Here is a 19,859-nt window from a genome sequence, read left to right as displayed (position 1 = left end):
TATCAGGATGATATCTGCGCCGGAAAGTGCGCCTTTTCTCGGGGGGATGCCCACGGCCGTATGCCCAGGCGTACACTTGGAAATCAGCGTAGTCTCTATTCACCGTTTCACACTTAGCTTTCTTGAAAGCAATGAGTTCTTTGCGGTATTGGTCCACTTGGTCGTTCAAACGTGTTAGCCAATCCTGAGATTTGTCGTTTTTAATGGTTGTAAGATTGATGGCTTCAAAGGCTTCAATTTTACTTCTCACTGCAGTTAGTTCTCGCTTTGATTCCTCTACGACCAGTAGAATTAAATCGTGTGAACATTTATTCAGGACGGACGTCCACTTCTTGCAGAAGTCTGGGTTGGATCGCCCTATGGTGGGAACGTTTCTGATCCTAAAACCTCTAGGAATCTTTTTTTCACGGTAATAATCCGAAAGGGTTACTCCGTGGAGGTAAAAATCCACCTCACGTTTCTTAAGGCGTAACAGTAGGGTGGTTAGTTGCTCAGCAGTGTCAGAGGTGCCGACATCCTTTAGATGGTCCCTGAACAGGATTTGTTCAGCATCCGAGTCTGTTAGGATTAATTCCTGACCAATTTGTAGCGATAGTTCCTTAAAGCCTGGTACCGGTTCCTGACTCGACATCCCTTGTGTTGCGGTGGGTAATCCTGCTTGTCCTCATCAATAGAGGTGCAGGCAGGGAGATAGTCTTTGATGCAATGTGTTGCTGACACGTAGAGCGAAAGGACAGCGGTGCCACAGCTCCCCGTATACGAATGCAGGTATACGTGGACAATATAGGACAGGATTGCCCGGCACTCCACTTTAGAAAGCCAACTTGTGTGGTGCGCTGATTCCCAAATAGGATATACAGACGACAGTTCAATCTCAGGCACTCACAGCTCACAACGTTATAATAAGGAATAAGAAATCCCACACGGGTATGCTTTAAGCCAACGTTTCGGGTCTCTGACCCTTTATCAAGACATAATGGAAATGAAAACAGTACTTACATATATAGCAGAATGCATGTGACAGAACACCTTGTGACTTGATCAAAGAAAACTCCCAGTGAGTGCGCCTTTCTCGGAACTCTGTGACGTCATCATAGTGCAGCCGCGCTAATTGGTGCTGTCAGAGCCGAAGGCGAAAAAGGGGGAGATAGTGCTACCAAAAAACCTGTGAAAAACCAACATGATACATGTTTAAAAACAATCGCAACACAAGGGGTGTATTGGCAAGGGAATAATCAAAACAGTGTAACGATAAACTGTATCGAGCGGTAAGCGTACACCAGCGGTGGTGACGGAAATCTCTAAAGAGAGATAATCAGGCAATTAAGCTAATTAAAGCAATAATCAGGTAATAGAGCTAATTAAGGCAATGATCCGGTAACAAGCTGACTGATGTGATGGAACGGACTAGTGAAAGTACAGCTGTAACGGGCGGCCTGCCCTGCGTGGGTTTAATCAACATACTGAAATCAGTCGACATGCTGTGTGTCAGCATTTTCAATGACATAGTGCAACCCACATTATTTTGAACAGGTACAACGAAACAGTAACAGAAAGTGTAATAAACAAAGGATTTCACAGAAAACAATTCAGAATTAACTGCTCATTGAGCCCCAATGGTTGCACAGTTTGTAATTTGTAGATCCATTTTGCCTCAAGCCTTAATAAGGCTTTGTCTCGGTCACCACCCCTCATGGATGGTGGAATACTATCAATCATTTTATATCTTATAGTGGGTAAAGTATGGTTATGGGATTTGAAGTGCCTAGCCACCGGTTGTTCTGTACCTTTCCCTTCGAGAGCTGCTCTAATGGAGGTTCTGTGGTTTGCTATTCTTTCTTTGAATTGCGTGATCGTTTTCCCCACATATAGTAAGCCACAGGGACATTTTATATAGTAGATAACGTATTTGCTAGAACATGTTAAGGGGAAACGAATTTTGTACTTCTCCCCGGTCCTGGGGTGAGAGAAGCTGTCTCCCGTTTCTAGATTGGAACAAGTTATACAACCCAGACATCTAAAGTTGCCATTCTTTCTGGTAAGAAAGTGTTCTTTGGGTTTATCATTAAACTTGCTGACATCATTATGGACAATGTGGTCCTTAATGTTTTTGCCTCGTCTGTATGAGGGCAGGAATTTGCTGTCATTGAGAGCTGGGAGGGTTTTGTTGGAGGCGATAATTGGCCAAATTTGTCTAGCTGCTTTAATGAGTGAGTCACTCTGGGTGGTGTATTTCTGTGTCCATACAATTTTGTCTGCGGAAGTTTTGTCTGAAGTGTTGTTGAGGATAGATATTCTATCTAACTCAAGGACTTTATTTTTAGTGTTTTTAAGGAGTTTGTACGGGTAACCTCTTTTGAGGAAGTCTGATACCATTATGTTAATCTCATACTCAGCATCCTCTCTCCTGCTACTGATTCTCCTAGCACGGAGAAATTGTGAGTAGGGGAGACCCCATTTTAAGGAAGGGGGATGGTGGCTACTGCTGAGTAGAATGGTATTGCGATCTGTGGGTTTTTTGTAGAGTGTGGTAGTTAAACAGTTATCATCATTAAGGCTTACTTTCACGTCGAGGAAATTGACGGAGGTGGAGCTGCATGTGTAGGTGAACTTAATTGAGGGGTCACTGCTATTAGCTATGAGCATAAGGTTGTGGAAGTTTTCTTCACTGTCACCCCAGATGACAAAGATGTCATCTATGTAGCGATAAAATTTAATTATTGATCTGGCTGTGTTAGTATCCGATAAGAAGATATCCCTTTCTACCTGGTGCATAAAGATGTTAGCTAAGCTCGGGGCCACACAAGACCCCATAGCTACCCCAGAGCATTGCAGATAAAAGTGATTGTCAAATAAGAAATAGTTACGTGTTAGAGCCAAGTCCAAAAGTCCAATGAAGAACATCGTGTCCGGGCCGCTGTACAGATCACTTGCTTCAACAGCTCTTTTTACTGCCGCCAAACCTCTCTGATGCGGGATCGAGGTGTAGAGTGATACGACATCAATCGTACACAACAGGCAATTCGGTGGAAGGTCTGTGAGAGTTAATAGGTTGCGGAGGAATGTGTTCTCAGCCAGAGATTCCCTCTACTACACCATCTCACAATTCCTGGACCTATTCCTCCAGCCCATAGTGCAGAATCAATCCACCTATTTGAAGGACACAAACACATTCCTCCGCAACCTATTAACTCTCACAGACCTTCCACCGAATTGCCTGTTGTGTACGATTGATGTCGTATCACTCTACACCTCGATCCCGCATCAGAGAGGTTTGGCGGCAGTAAAAAGAGCTGTTGAAGCAAGTGATCTGTACAGCGGCCCGGACACGATGTTCTTCATTGGACTTTTGGACTTGGCTCTAACACGTAACTATTTCTTATTTGACAATCACTTTTATCTGCAATGCTCTGGGGTAGCTATGGGGTCTTGTGTGGCCCCGAGCTTAGCTAACATCTTTATGCACCAGGTAGAAAGGGATATCTTCTTATCGGATACTAACACAGCCAGATCAATAATTAAATTTTATCGCTACATAGATGACATCTTTGTCATCTGGGGTGACAGTGAAGAAAACTTCCACAACCTTATGCTCATAGCTAATAGCAGTGACCCCTCAATTAAGTTCACCTACACATGCAGCTCCACCTCCGTCAATTTCCTCGACGTGAAAGTAAGCCTTAATGATGATAACTGTTTAACTACCACACTCTACAAAAAACCCACAGATCGCAATACCATTCTACTCAGCAGTAGCCACCATCCCCCTTCCTTAAAATGGGGTCTCCCCTACTCACAATTTCTCCGTGCTAGGAGAATCAGTAGCAGGAGAGAGGATGCTGAGTATGAGATTAACATAATGGTATCAGACTTCCTCAAAAGAGGTTACCCGTACAAACTCCTTAAAAACACTAAAAATAAAGTCCTTGAGTTAGATAGAATATCTATCCTCAACAACACTTCAGACAAAACTTCCGCAGACAAAATTGTATGGACACAGAAATACACCACCCAGAGTGACTCACTCATTAAAGCAGCTAGACAAATTTGGCCAATTATCGCCTCCAACAAAACCCTCCCAGCTCTCAATGACAGCAAATTCCTGCCCTCATACAGACGAGGCAAAAACATTAAGGACCACATTGTCCATAATGATGTCAGCAAGTTTAATGATAAACCCAAAGAACACTTTCTTACCAGAAAGAATGGCAACTTTAGATGTCTGGGTTGTATAACTTGTTCCAATCTAGAAACGGGAGACAGCTTCTCTCACCCCAGGACCGGGGAGAAGTACAAAATTCGTTTCCCCTTAACATGTTCTAGCAAATACGTTATCTACTATATAAAATGTCCCTGTGGCTTACTATATGTGGGGAAAACGATCACGCAATTCAAAGAAAGAATAGCAAACCACAGAACCTCCATTAGAGCAGCTCTCGAAGGGAAAGGTACAGAACAACCGGTGGCTAGGCACTTCAAATCCCATAACCATACTTTACCCACTATAAGATATAAAATGATTGATAGTATTCCACCATCCATGAGGGGTGGTGACCGAGACAAAGCCTTATTAAGGCTTGAGGCAAAATGGATCTACAAATTACAAACTGTGCAACCATTGGGGCTCAATGAGCAGTTAATTCTGAATTGTTTTCTGTGAAATCCTTTGTTTATTACACTTTCTGTTACTGTTTCGTTGTACCTGTTCAAAATAATGTGGGTTGCACTATGTCATTGAAAATGCTGACACACAGCATGTCGACTGATTTCAGTATGTTGATTAAACCCACGCAGGGCAGGCCGCCCGTTACAGCTGTACTTTCACTAGTCCGTTCCATCACATCAGTCAGCTTGTTACCGGATCATTGCCTTAATTAGCTCTATTACCTGATTATTGCTTTTATTAGCTTAATTGCCTGATTATCTCTCTTTAGAGATTTCCGTCACCACCGCTGGTGTACGCTTACCGCTCGATACAGTTTATCGTTACACTGTTTTGATTATTCCCTTGCCAATACACCCCTTGTGTTGCGATTGTTTTTAAACATGTATCATGTTGGTTTTTCACAGGTTTTTTGGTAGCACTATCTCCCCCTTTTTCGCCTTCGGCTCTGACAGCACCAATTAGCGCGGCTGCACTATGATGACGTCACAGAGTTCCGAGAAAGGCGCACTCACTGGGAGTTTTCTTTGATCAAGTCACAAGGTGTTCTGTCACATGCATTCTGCTATATATGTAAGTACTGTTTTCATTTCCATTATGTCTTGATAAAGGGTCAGAGACCCGAAACGTTGGCTTAAAGCATACCCGTGTGGGATTTCTTATTCCTTATTATAACGTTGTGAGCTGTGAGTGCCTGAGATTGAACTGTCGTCTATATATATATATATATATATGAATCCACATGGAGCGCGGCACTCAGAGTGAGTGAAAAATCAGACAAGTACTCAACCAGAGGTTTGTATCATCAACGTTTCATTTCTCAATGGAAATATCGTCAGGATAACGATGACGATATTTCCATCGAGAAATGAAATGTTGATGATACAAACCTCTGGTTGAGTACTTGTCTGATTTTTCACTCACTCTGAGTGCCGCGCTCCATGTGGATTCATATGTATGCTGACTGACTTTGCCAGCCGCGGGGACACCGGAGGCAGTTATTCCGTTTAAATAGTGCCGGGTCTAAAGCCATACTATATATATATATATATATATATATATATATATATATATATATATATATATATATATATATATATATATAAAAGAAATAAGGCTGCCACTTGGAGGTCTTCAAAAACGTGCTGTATTGTTCAGTGAGAAATAACCAACGTTTCGGGGACTAGCCCCTTTGTCAAGGTGTAAGTGAGAACACCGGGAAGGGCACCGGGGCAACTGATTTATGAGGGAGAGTTCCAGGCCGTACAACTACTATATATATATATATATATATATATATATATATATATATATATATATATACATATATATATATATAACGGTATGCAGTCAAAATCCGGAACGGTCAAAATACCAACAACCATTAACCGACGGTCAAAATCCCGAAAAAGGTCAAATACCGACATTTAAAATCCCGACAAGGTCAAAATCCAGACATGGTCAAAATACCAACAATTAAAATCCCGACAAGGTCGGAAATACCGCCTGTCGGCACATGTAAGGTCAAAAAACAGTGAAAAAAACGAGTCATGTTGACTTTTTTCACCTGTCTACATTCTATATGTCGGTATTTTGATCTTTTGGGGATTTTAAATGTTGGTATTTTGACCTTGTCAGGATTTTGACCATGTCTGGATTTTGATCTTGTCAGGATTTTAAATGTCGGTATTTTGACCATGTCAGGATTTTGACCTTGTCGGGATTTTGACCATCGGACAATAGCTGTCGGTATTTTGACCGTCGGGTTTTTGACTGTCGGTATTTCATACCGAATCCTATAAAACAGTCCAATAATACAGGGCACTCATCACTTAACTCTGCAAAAGTCTCTTTTAATCCTCAAAGTGACTGCATAAAGCCAAAGTTTCAGTCCTGGTGCGGACCTTAGTCATGGCACCGATCACCACAAAACTCCTGGACAGCAAATCACATTAAGGATTAAAAGAGACTTTTGCAGAATCATGTGTTGAGTGCCCTGTATTATTGACTGTTATGAATAGCCACTTGTTGGCAAAATACAGATATATATATATCTCTATGACACCTTGATAAAGGAGCTAAGGCTCCGAAACCGTTGGTAAACTTCTGCCTACGCGTCTTGTTTCCACTCTGAGTGCCGCCGCACCCCCAGGACTCTATATTAGACAGTTGCGACTGTCTCCACGGAGGGCACCAGCTCATTGGAATTTATCCTATCCTCAATTACACTTTGGAGTGCCGCCACAGGACTGTATATATATATATATATATATATATATATATATATATATATATATATATATTATAACTGAACGCACAACACTCCCCAGTGATTACAGGTGACTGTGCTAGGTTCACATCACATAATCAGTACATCCCTGCTTGCAAGACAGAGACGACCAGCACCAGTCCAATTTCAATATCAAATATGCAGTTTATTGTCCACACAGGAAATTTCCATGCTTATGGGTTAACAATTCAGCATAATGAGCATAATGAAAAAACACCCAACAGGCGATACTTATCGCTCGACGGCCGTTTCGGTGCTCCCAGCACCTTTGTCAAGAGGGGTTATCAAATAAACAGCACCTAGAAATGCCTTATAAAGAGCCTCCCACATCAACTCACCTGCCGGCAATCAGTACTGCCCTCCGGTTTCAAGTCCCCCGCACTGCCGTCCACCAACACACGCACGCAGCACGGCGCCGTCCTGCCGGAAATACATCACGGCTGGCGGAACCAATGTCTGCAGTAACATGCGGCGGGGACTGGCAGAGGGTTCCTAGGTCCCGGAAGTGGACAATAGAGCAGCGTGCACGTTGCTATGGTAACCCGATACCACAGCAGCATTTATAAACATACAAAATCTGATATTCATTATATAAAGTGCATAATCGTAATCAAATGCTAGAAGTGCAAAAACATTTAGAACATGATTGTTGGTAGGAAATAAGAATAATTAGCAACCATGTGATGTATCGGTATGCCAGAAAAAAGAGCAGCTCTTGCAAAAACACATACTGCAATAATCATATACAAGCTGCAAATATCATATACACAAACCACCATATCAACAAACAAACAAACAAACATCGGAGCAGTATCATAATAAAACAAAAAACCTGACACTAGCAGCAATAAAGATGTTAGATGAACGAGGCCATAGTAAATTCTTCATTCAGCCCCACGGGCTGCATCGCACCCAGTTCATATATCCAATAATTTTCTTTTCGTAATAGACTCCTGTGCCTATCGCCCCCCCCCCCCCCCCCCCCGTCTCATGGGGGTCACCTGATCAATAGGCATAAACAAAAAGTCTTTGATGGAATGTCCCGACTGTACAAAATGCTGCGCCACTGGCGGAGTATTAGATTCGACATTCTTGTAAGCTTTATTATATATATATAAACTACTAGATTACTAATCTGGGGCATATGTGTAGGGTGTATTACTTTGTGTCATTATGTGCATAAGTAGTGCTTTTACTGTGTGGTGTAACACATATAAAGATCATACTGTGTGGTGTAATGTCAGCAAGGAGCAATTCTGTGGAGTGTAATGTGATTAAGGAGCAATACATTGGGGTTTAATGTGAATAAGGATCTATACGGTGGAGTGCAATGTGAATAAGTAGTGATACAGTGGGGTGTAATGAGAATGCGGTGTGGTGCTATGGGGCACCAGCCAGAATCTTGCCTAGGGCATCAAATTGGTTAGGGCCGGCTCTGAGAGAAAGCAAACCTATCAAGAGCTGGACAGACACCAGATGGTGAAGGCTAAATAGCTAGAGTCTAGAGCAGGAGAGAGAGAGAGCAGACTAAGCCAGATGATGCAGGCACAACAGACCAGATCTAATATAATTCTCTCTGCATGTTACATCTGTCCCCCTGCAGTGCACATGGTTTTGTCCATTAAAGAGTGAATTTGCTTTTGCGAGTAAACCAGAATCAGGGCCCAGAGGTGATGAAAGGCACAAGTTCGACCAGTGGCTAGAGCTGTATACAGCATAAGCGGGTAATGCAGGGATCATTTAAGGTTATATAATCATCAGACTGCACTGTTGTTTTTAGATTTTAGTAAGTAGAAATGATTACAATTGCTGACAAATACTGACAACTATTACAAAAAACTTATTTTCAAAGCAATTACAACAAGGGGAAAATTGCATTTGAACTTAGCACAGATGTAGGGAAATACTGTTGAAGCATAAGAAGAAGCTTATGACCGGCCGAAGGTCTAAAATGTTGGCATTTGGACCTTTGCCACATATCTGAAAGTAAAAAGAAAAACATTAAATAGAGCAGATCGGTTCCTGTACAAAGGGTATGTAATTAGACATGTCTGTTTCTGCCATTGATTTCTTGCAGCACAGTCAAGGCATATTAGCAAAGACAATCAAAGCTTGTAATGAGTGTTGTGTCAGGTACTCAGAGCCGGCATAGAGCAAGCTGGAGAGCTAATTACAACCATTCTTACAAACACACAAAGGATTGTGTTGTTTAGCACTGGAGGACCTAGGAAATCAGGTAGAGATGTAGGCCTTGTCCACAAGGACCAGCACTGTAGAGGGATTGAGATATGAAAATGAGATCAAAATGAGATGAGCATATATATTTTTTTTAACATTTCCACTTTGCTTCGGTTTTCTCTCTGAAAGCCTGGAAAATGTAGACATTATATTATTACTGGTACAAAATTGCAATCTTCACTACATTTTTCTAGTAAGACTTTTGACATCGCTATAAGGGATGGGTTAGGCAGTGTTGGTGATGCCTGCAGTTGGAATACAAACAATAGAATTCCAACACTTTTCAAAATACCGGCATCAGACCTCTGCTCCGACACTGGAATTGCGACTGTCAGTATCCTGAACATAAGTATGTGAGGGCTTTTTAGTGTTTGGTTATGTGTGTGTGTGTGTGTGGGGGGGGGGGGGTAGGTTTAGGCAATATAAGGGAGGTTATGGTTAGGCAGCTGTGTGGAGGGTTAAGGTTAGGAACTGAAAGCCGAGGGGTAGGGTTAGACTGTGGGGAGGAGGGTTAGGAGCTAAGGAGATAGTTAGGGTTAGGAGAAGGAGGGAATGGTTAGGGTTAGGCTGCTGGTAGGGAAGATTAAGGTTAGGAGGGTTGAAGAAAAGGGTTACAATACTTACATAGCAGCTGTCGGAATACTGTAATGCTAGCTTTCCATGGACTTTCGTCTGCCCATTTTCTGGCATCAAGACCACTGATCAGCTCAATAGGGAAGTGTCTCTTTGCAGTGTGCATGGTGGTACTCACCGCTGCTCCCACAGAGCTCCAGATTCTGGACTTGGCAATGGAGTTGCCCCACTAACCTCTTTCAGACTTCACTTATGTTCTAAGCCTGTAACAGTGAGTTTTCCCAGGTTCGGACCACCTTTTATCACCTTAAGCCGCAGCACCTGAGTTTCTCTGTGACTACAGTATATAACAGTTGGTGCACTGGCGCTTCTCCCAAGTCTCTCAGGGGTCATCGTTTCTCTTATTTAAGTTTATTCATCAAATCATATGTGTGCTTTTGATGAAAAGAGGACCAAATAATAGAGGTCCCTAAAACAGACAAATTTTCAATAAGCGAATAAAAACAAGCCTCCACAGGTAGTACTGTCTCCTAGCAAGTCTGGAGCATTCAGTGGTATGACGCTTAGGCAGTCGGGATTCCAACGGTAATTAGTCCGACATTGGAGCCCCTTGCAGGCTCACAAGGGAGAATAGCCCAACTGTTAGGCATTTAACAGTCGGGATTTCTAATGTCAGACTAATGACAGTCAGAATCCCAACGGATTGTCATCTAGCACCCCAGATTCAGAGGGTTCTACCTGACCCAAGCAATGGTCCTTCCAGCTAGTCTACAAAAGTAAGCTAGCCTACAAACCTGTAAGCTTGAGATCCAAGTAGTGAACTGCAGATGACATGAGGTTTTCAGTCAGTGAACAACAGTTGTGGTAGTTATTCTAATGTGCAATGTGAAAGTTAAACAAAAACAAAGTCCCTCATGTGTTACCTAAGGGTCAACCTAGAAATGTGATTTATTTTTCTTAGGGTTTATACTGGAGAATGACTTTATCCCTTTTCATTCCCAGTGCTGCCTTTCAGCTCATTACTGCTACATTACGTTTTGGGACATACTAAGGTAGTGAGAGGGATGCACTACTCCATGGTCAGAAGGTGGGTATTACATTAATTTTACTACTATTGAAACTTTGACCAATTAAACTACAAATACCATCATACAAATGGCTTTTAAACCCTTTGCATTCCAACATTTGCAATTGAAACAGTCTGGTTTAAATGTTTAAATTATTGTATTTGTCTTCAACATTCAATGTACACCATTTTTTAATTACACAATGTTAATGTTTTTATTTTAAAGTGGCTCACCATTGTAACTGCTAATAGCGCTAGGGCTGTTGAGCCTAACTAGACGTTGGACCTGAAAGGGTTAAAGTAATTTACTGTCAAGTTGCAAGACTCTCCATAATCCACTTGTGTGTAGTTGTAGTGTGTAATCCTCAGTGCAGCGACCTGTGCAATGTGGTGATACTTGCGCTGTAAAGAACAGTAATGGGAAAACTGTGCGGAGATTTCTACAAACAAAAAAAAAATCTGTTTGTGTAAAACTTTAAACACAGTACAGAGTGTTCCTGGGATTTTACACTTCAAAAGCAGGAAGACTTCCAAAAAGTAATAAATACAAAGCCTGCCAGTGTAAAGAAAATGAAAACATAAGACACTTGCATAATATGGCGTATAAGGGAGATTACAATTCCTTATGTCTTAATTTTTCTCTCATGCTTTTTAAAACATTACCATGTTTCCTTTTGGCACAGCTTGAACATTCTTGTACTATTCATATTGTGTTTACTTTACTACTTAATACATAGTTTATGTGAATGACTGGAGCGGTATGTGTTTGTGCCAACCGTGTCATACACCATGAATGAATAAAACAGATATGTGTAAGCATTAACCAAAAATGTGCTTTTTTGCACTTTGAACTTTATCTTTTACATTAATCATCACACTTCCTGCAGAACTTCTGTAAGCCTGTAATCTCTCACAAGCAGGACCCTCCTCTCTCTCTGTACAGGATGCTCTAAAGCAAAAATGCGGTAAAAAACCCCATTATCTGGGTTTTTACCGCATTTCCATATGCTCTATTGCCCCTCTGTCAGGGCACCGCTGCGGAGGGACTCGCCAGCTTTTGCTGGCCATTCCCTATAGAAGCCTATGGGCTTCTTACCACAGCGCTGTTTGTGGGATCCATTACGGATCCCTCCCAGCATGCCCCGCGGCCGGCGCATCACTTTGCTCATGCGCAGAGGGACTCCCGGGTCTCAGATCTGGAAGTCCAGCACCAGAGTCGCACCACAAATGACAGCTCTTACCACAAGAGCTGTCCTTTGTGTTACTAATCACATATGTTAGTGCAAATGCAATTAGTAAATATGCAAAGCCTGGCAATGTGGGCGAATATGGGTGGCAGATGTTAGAGAATTCTGCCCACTATCTTTCCATGCACTTCCCATGTTCCTCTGTGCACTCCCATAGTCATTGTCATCAATACTTCCTGTCTGCCTTACCCATGCTCATTCAAATAAGCTATTGCATTGTTATTCTTGAAGTCATCTTGTTTCACTGGTGACTCTATTCCAGTGGATCCCAAACTTTTTTTGAACTTTCAGAATATTATTCACAGCACTTGTATCTTGAAGCCAAAAATAGTCAGTTTTGGATCTTTGTCCACAGGGCTCCGAACACTCATAGCCCAGCAAGCCGGTCTGAATCGGGCCCATACTGCCTACTATTCAGCCAGTACCAGTAGCTTGCCACCTTTTAGGGTAGTCTCCTACACCAACAGAAGTGTTGCGAGATCTCTTCCATCCTAACCAATAGTGAAGCGGGCAGGATGAAGAGATAATACAGGGAAATGTTATTCTGTATGGAGGGGCCATTTAGCCCTGCACCCTCCCACGGATCCGCAAATCACAACATTTAGGTGGTGGGGTTTGGTGGGCTGAGTTGGACATGTATTATTGCTCTTCCGCTATGGGAATCAGAGCTATTTTCTTATATACAGTAAGTATCCAAAATATCACTCCCAATGTGCACTTTCGTTGTATATGCATTTAAATTTACAGTATTGTCAAAACCAGTATAAAATAAAATAATGAAAAATAGTAAAATGTTATTTGGCAATATATGTCAGGCTGAAAGGACATGTAAATTATTATAAGAATGTGATACTGTAAATTTTTATTTAAAAGGACCCTAGCAATAAATGGTTTGTTTTGCATTTATTATAATTCCATAATATAAATAACTTTGTGCCATCAGATTTAAATAAAATAGCATAATAACTATCGCTAAAGATGTAAAGCAATAAACCTCCTTAAATATCAGTTGGTAGGTTATTCATGAAAATACTATAACACCGGGATTATTCATTCAATGACAAAAGGACACCACAATCTAAATGTACAGATACTATAAATGTAAAAAAGCCATACAGTACAGTAATTATTTAATGTCAATTAGATTGCAAACAATGGAGAACTATAGTAAAATAATGAATGCATTATAATTACTCCCTTAGAAATGAATACGTGATCATCGAAAATCTCTTAAGGACAGTAATTCATCAAATGAAACTCGAAAAGGAAGCAAAGTATACGTTACATCAATACATGGATCATTTCCACTACTCTGAAGCAAGTTTCAACACCATTTTTCCCATGTCAGAATGTCTCCCGGAGTAAGAAATATGTGATCAAGATGATAAAAATTTTAAAAACGTTGTCTCTGGGAGACTGGATTCTGCACAAGCAGATCTAAAGGTAGTTTTATTCTGAAGATAACTTTCATTTATCTATATTGAAAATGTGTTTTTGTAAAAATAAAATTTCAATTAAATCAAATATTTTTTTACTGTATGTTCTATATTTGTAAGGTTTTAGTAGATTATGTTCATTGGGGTTTATTTGCTAAGATGGGAGTTCTATTGAAGATTGGATGGGCAACCAATCAGATTTTATCTATTATCTTCTAGCAAGTGCTAACAAAAATAAGTCGATTCTTATTGGTTGCCTATAACTACATCCCATCTTCAATAGAACTCCCATCTTAGTAAATAAACCCCATTACCTCAACACCATGATGTCAACATGGTCACAATGTCAAAACTCATATATTAACCTAACCCTAACATAAGCCTAACCCCATTTGCATTGTGTCGATATTCAGACTGTTGACATTTTCAATGTAGAGATTGTAACCATGTTGACATTAGTGTGTCCACATTATGAATGCCAGCATGAAACATAGAAACATAGAATTTGACGGCAGATAAGAACCACTTGGCCCATCTAGTCTGCCCCTTTTTTAAACATGTTACCTCAAACCATATTTGATCCTTATTTTTTTGTAAGGATATCAATATGCCTATCCCAAGCATGTTTAAATTGTACTACTGTATTTGCCTCTACCACCACTGATGGTAGGCTATTCCACTTATCTACTACTCTTTCTGTAAAGTAATTCTTCCTCAAATTTCCCCTGAATCTTCCTCCCTCTAGTTTCAGTGCATGTCCTCGTGTTCTGCTGCTCCTCTTCCTGTGAAGAATGTCTCCCACCTGTACCTTGTTAAAACCCTTGATATATTTGAAAGTTTCTATCATGTCCCCCCTTTCCCTTCTCTGCTCTAAGGTATACATATTAAGATCTTTTAGTCTTTCCTGGTATGTTTTGTGATGTAGGCCATGCACCATTTTAGTTGCCCTTCTTTGTACAGTCTCTAATGTATTTATATCCTTCTGGAGATATGGCGTCCAGAACTGAACACAATACTCTAGATGAGGTCGTACCAATGACCTATACAGTGGCATTATTACTTCTTTCTTTCTACTGCTGATACCTCTCCCTATGCAACCAAGCATCTGACTTGCCTTCTTCATTGCTTTGTTACATTGCCTACCTGCCTTTAAGTCCCCTGAAATAGTGACACCTAGTTCCCTCTCTTCCTCAGTAGTTTCCATTATAGTGCCATTTATACAATATTTAGTCTTTGGATTTTTGCAACCCAAGTGCATGATTTTGCATTTTTTGGCATTAAACTGTAGTTGCCATGCTCTTGACCATTCCTCTAATCTACCTAGATCATCAATCATTTGTTTTACCCCTCCTGGTGTGTCTACCCTGTTGCATACCTATGTGTCATCTGCAAAAAGGCACATTTTACCCTCAATTCCATTTGCAATATCACCAATAAAGATATTAAAAAGCACTGGTCCAAGTACAGATCCCTGGGGGTACTCCACTTGTAACCTTTCCCTCCTTTGACTGTACTCCGTTTACTACAACTCTCTGTTTTCTGTCCTGCAACCACGCTCTTATCCATTCAACTACAATCCCAAGCTTTCAAGTTTATTTAACAGTCTGCGATGTGGGACAGTGTCAAAAGCCTTACTAAAGTCTAGATAAGCTACATCTACAGCCCCACCTTGATCTATTACTTTAGTCACCCAGTCAAAAAAGTCAATAAGATTTGTTTGACATGATCTTCCCCCAGTAAACCTATGCTGTTTTGGATCCTGTAAATTGCTGGTTTTGAGATATTCTACAACTCTTTCTTTTAAGAGTGTTTCCATCAATTTCCCTACTACTGATGTAAGGCTCACTGGTCGATAGTTGCTTACCTCTTCTTTGCTTCCACTTTTGTGCAGTGGGACTACATTCACTGTTTTCCAGTCCTCTGGGATTACTCCAGTAGCTAGTGACTGGTTGAATAATTCTGTTATTGGTTTTACCAGCTCCCCTTTGAGCTCTTTTAGTATCCTTGGATGTATCCCATCTGGCCCCATTGATTTATCCACTTTCAGTTTTGAGAGTTCTGTGAGGACTTTCTCCTCTGTAAATGTACTTGTTTCTCCCTCAGTTTTCTGACTATACTTGCAACTTAATTGTGGCCCCTTCCCCTCTCTTTCAGCAGTGAATACTGAGCAGAAATAATTATTAATAATATATGCTATTACATTGTCCCCCTCAAGAAAACTTCCACTCTCTGTCTTTAGTCTTATTATTCCACTTTTTGTTTTTCTCCTTTCACTTATATACCTAAAAAAGTTTTCCCCCCTTTACCCACTGATTGGGCCATTTTCTCTTCAGCCTGTGCTTTTGCACATCTGATTACCTTCTTAGCCTCCTTCTGTCTAACAAGATACACCTCTTTGTCCTCATTTTTCTGCGTCTGCTTAAATTTCTTAAAGGCCAACCTTTTTGCTTTCACAATACTTGCTACTTCTTTTGCAAACCACAATGGCTTCCTTTTTTGTGTGTTTTTCCTAACTCTTTTGACACAAAGTTCTGTTGCTTTTAGAATTGCACTTTTTTTTTTCCCACTTATCCTGCACTCCTTCCAAGTTCCTCCACTCTGCCAAAGAATCCCTTACAGAGTTTCCCATCTCTACAAAATCAGCCTTCCTAAAATCTAACACCTTTGTTTTTGTGTGCGATGAGTCAGTCTCTGTCTTTATTCCCAGGTTTTCACCCACATTTATGTCAGATATTCTGTCACCATTTGTAAGTATTAAGTCTAATATTGCGTCCTTACGAGTGGGCTCCCTCACCAATTGCTGGAGGGATGCTCCTTGCAAGGAATTCAGCATGTCCCTACTTCTGGTGGAACTTGCAACAGGCAGCTCCCAGTTTACATCAACAACTTCCCATTTGCAAGACCTTTATTTAAGTCACTTAGGGATATATTTACTAAATTGTGGGTTAATAGAAGTGGAGAATTTGCCTATAGCAGCCAATCAAATTCTAGCTATTATCTTTTAGAAGGTGCTAGAGAAATTAGAAGAATCTGATTGTTTGGTATAGGCAACATTTCCAACAGTCTGAACACACTAACATCCTGAGGTGCATGGCCAGAGAAATTATGTGGTTTCCTCCTATGAACTCTCTTGGACATACAGTATCAACTCATTCTGCTGATGGTGCTCTCAAACTCTCTTTCTCTCTCTGTCTCTCTCCCATTCCTCTGTCTCCTCCCATGCCTCTCATTCTCTCCATGCCCCTCTATCACTTTCCCCATGTCCCTGTCTCCCAATGTCTCTGGCACTCTATTTATAAAGATCTAGGGACAGATTTATTAAGCTTGGAGAAGAGATAAACTGGAGATAAACTGGAGATAAGGTAAAAGGAGAAAAAGCACCAGCCAATCAACTCCCAACTGTCATTTTCAAACACAGTTCATTGGCTGGCACTTTATCTCCTTTTGCCTCATCTTCAGTTTATCTTTTCTGCAAGCTTAATAAATATGCCCCTTAACCCTTTGCAGTCCAATTTTTTTTTTTTGCAGTTCAAAAAGTTTGGTTTAAAATGCTTCAATTAAATGGAATGTTTTTATATTTTATTCAAAAATGGTCTACATTTTGAGATGTTGCTCATGTCAAATTTTTTTGACATGAGAAACATTTACTATAACATGATTTTAGCAACATTTATAGAGCCAAAAAAATGATGTTGCCCCTGTAACAATAACAAAAACACCTTCAGTTGTGCAAAAGTAATGCTTAGTACATTTTGCCCCTGATGGCATAATATGAGCCTCAGTCTGGGCTACAACATTCTTCGCATGAGGAAAAACAAGCAAATCTTAATGTATGAAAATATAAATTTTTTACAATGTAAAAATAGGAAAAAAGAACATGAATAATATTATTAGCATGAACATTTCCTTTATTACTATTGTTGTGCTGTACGTTAATTTCATTAGTATCATACGATATACTGTAGCTGCTTGTACTTTTTAGCAGAATCTTTTATAACATATAATAACATTTAAACACATGGATAGGTTCAAAATATATTACTGTATATTTATTGATAAGCATACATAAAAATAATGTATGAATCAATTAATCTGAATTTTTAAAAAAATGACATATAAAAAAAACTTTACCCAAACAGCAGCCTGTTCCTTTTAGCACCTCTGGAGCAACTCGTCATAAAGCAATTAGTAGAGCATCTTTGATAGATTCAAAAGACTGTTATTCTCATGCCAGTAGAATGTACCTTCATCCTCCCGTTGCAAGTGCAGGACACAAAGAACCTTTGTCTGTACAAATCTCCACTTATATTAGCCCGTACTGACTCTATTTGAAATATCACAAGTAATATATACTTTCACTGGGCAGTCCTTCAAATATATCAAATAAGCTCTACTGCAATTGCTTTTGTACTAGCTGATTCCGGAGGTAATAAGGGGCTGAGTCTGGTAATCTGTGAGGATCGCAGTTTACCTTCTAATACCATGTTCTCATTGCCGCCCCTGCAAAAACCCGGGTTTTTATTGCCGGGTTTTTGGCGGGGCACAGATCATCGCAACTTTTAGACCCCGTTCTCACTGCACCTTAGACCCGGGAAATTCCCGTGTCTGACCCGTTCACACTGCTTCCCCTGGTCTGCCCTGCAAACAAGTGTGTGAATATAATAGCAGCTTTGATTGGCTGTTGAAAAAGTAGCTGTGATTGGCTGTATTAGAAAGCAGCTTTTATTGGCTGGCTGAAGATGATGTCATTAAAAGAGGCCTTTTTTTCCCAAGCACATTGCATTGCTGGAATCATGGCTGACGAGATGTCCCTGATCTTTTGCACTATTTTGCTGTTTCATGCAGCAAATGAGAGCTGCTGCTGCTGCATTCTCTTCACAGACACTTGCAGCACTGCAGACAGTGATATGGGGTTAGCCAGTGCAGAGTTTCCAAAGATGGCATTGCACTGGTCATAAAATGGCCAGTCCATACGGGCACCACCACTCTTCCTCCTGTTTAGGTCATGGACCTTAGAAAACTGCTTCCGCAGGGCTTTGAGTTTGTTCACTACCGGCTGCTGCGTTTTGATGATGCCACGGGCAGACAGGATTTTGGCAATGTTATAATAAACTGTGGAGTCCTTCACTGTGCCAGTCACTTGTTTATTAATTTCCTCCTCTCCTCTCACAGCAAGCAGCTCCAGCACTTCCTCATCCCTCCAGTGCGCCATCTCTGCTCTCCTCGACGCAGCATTAAATGGACGTCACATGTCACCTGATTACATTCCCCAATCAGCTTGCTATTTCGCATCTTGTGTGAAAAACCTGTGTCTGTGCTGTTCAGACTGCCGTACACCCGTGTATTACCCAGGAAAAACCCTGCAAAAAAAACGTGTGTAATTCCCGGGGCATAACACCTGGAAATTTCACAAAGACGCGTTCACACTGAGACGCGACACAGGAAATTACTGCTCGCCCTGCCAAATACCCGGGTTTTTTAGGCAATGAGAACGGGGTATTAGTGTTCTAAACCTTCTCCCCTGTAAAAATTGCTGTGATTGGCTGTTTAAAAAACAGCTTTTATTGGGTGGTTAAAGATGATGTCATTTTAAATAGGCCCTTTTTCACCAGCACACTTGTCACGGCTAAAGGGCTGGATGGAGTCGTGTGGTGCACAGGAACCGGAGACGGACCAGGAGGAGTAGGATTGAAACGTGCAGGTTTAATAACGGATTTCATAAATGATAAACTTCACTCAAATACTTCTTTAAGTGACAGTTGGAATAAATTAAATAGAGTCCAGCACAATACTAATAACGGGCAGGGAAATCTGGAAACGTATACTTGGTGAGCCAGAGTACATAGATGAGGATCCGGAAGGAGGTTGATTTGATGACAGAAGAAATGGATCCGGATGACTGAAAGATGATGGAATGAATGAGTTGTATGAAGGAGGACAGCGGGAAGCTGTGCAGGGTAATTCTGGGACACAAGCAGGAACAAGCACTAGGTAGGACTTGCAGCATTGGTGTCAGGAGAAAACTTCCTTGTAGCAAGATGCAGGGAGCAAGGCACCAGAGTCAGGAGAGAAAGAGCCAGGATCCGGGAATCAGCTAGGAGTTGTGAATGACTCCAAAGACTCATTGCACTGACACTGAACAGCCTAGGCAGATCCCCTATATCCCCAGGGGATGGCTGCCATTGGCTGTCAGCACAGGATGAGGAGGGAACCTCCACTCTGGGCCAATCTGTCTCCTGCCCTCAACCAAGATGGCGACGCCGGCCTCCCGGCACCACTACTGCTGCCATCCCTACCCAGAGCTGCCGCTACCCGCACACCGCAGACCGGAGCCTGCACACGCTAG

General features: G+C 41.1%; 1 long non-coding RNA gene across 2 annotated transcripts in view; it reads left to right on the top strand.

Moving 5' to 3' along the window:
* LOC146079655 (uncharacterized) overlaps positions 1-13,446 on the top strand; it is a 142,693-nt gene extending 129,247 nt beyond the window's left edge. For both annotated transcript variants that reach the window (XR_014474673.1, XR_014474674.1), the window contains 2 exons: positions 10,767-10,851; positions 13,280-13,446. This is a non-coding gene — a long non-coding RNA (uncharacterized LOC146079655). The remainder of the gene's footprint in view (positions 1-10,766; positions 10,852-13,279) is intronic.
* Positions 13,447-19,859: the final 6,413 nt, after the last annotated feature.

The sequence above is a fragment of the Crinia signifera genome, chromosome 5 (assembly GCF_055691185.1).
Source record: "Crinia signifera chromosome 5, ASM5569118v1, whole genome shotgun sequence".
Lineage (NCBI taxonomy): Eukaryota > Metazoa > Chordata > Amphibia > Anura > Myobatrachidae > Crinia > Crinia signifera.
The sequence above is the reverse complement of the archived record's forward strand: the minus strand, read 5'-3'. Positions and strand labels throughout refer to the sequence as shown.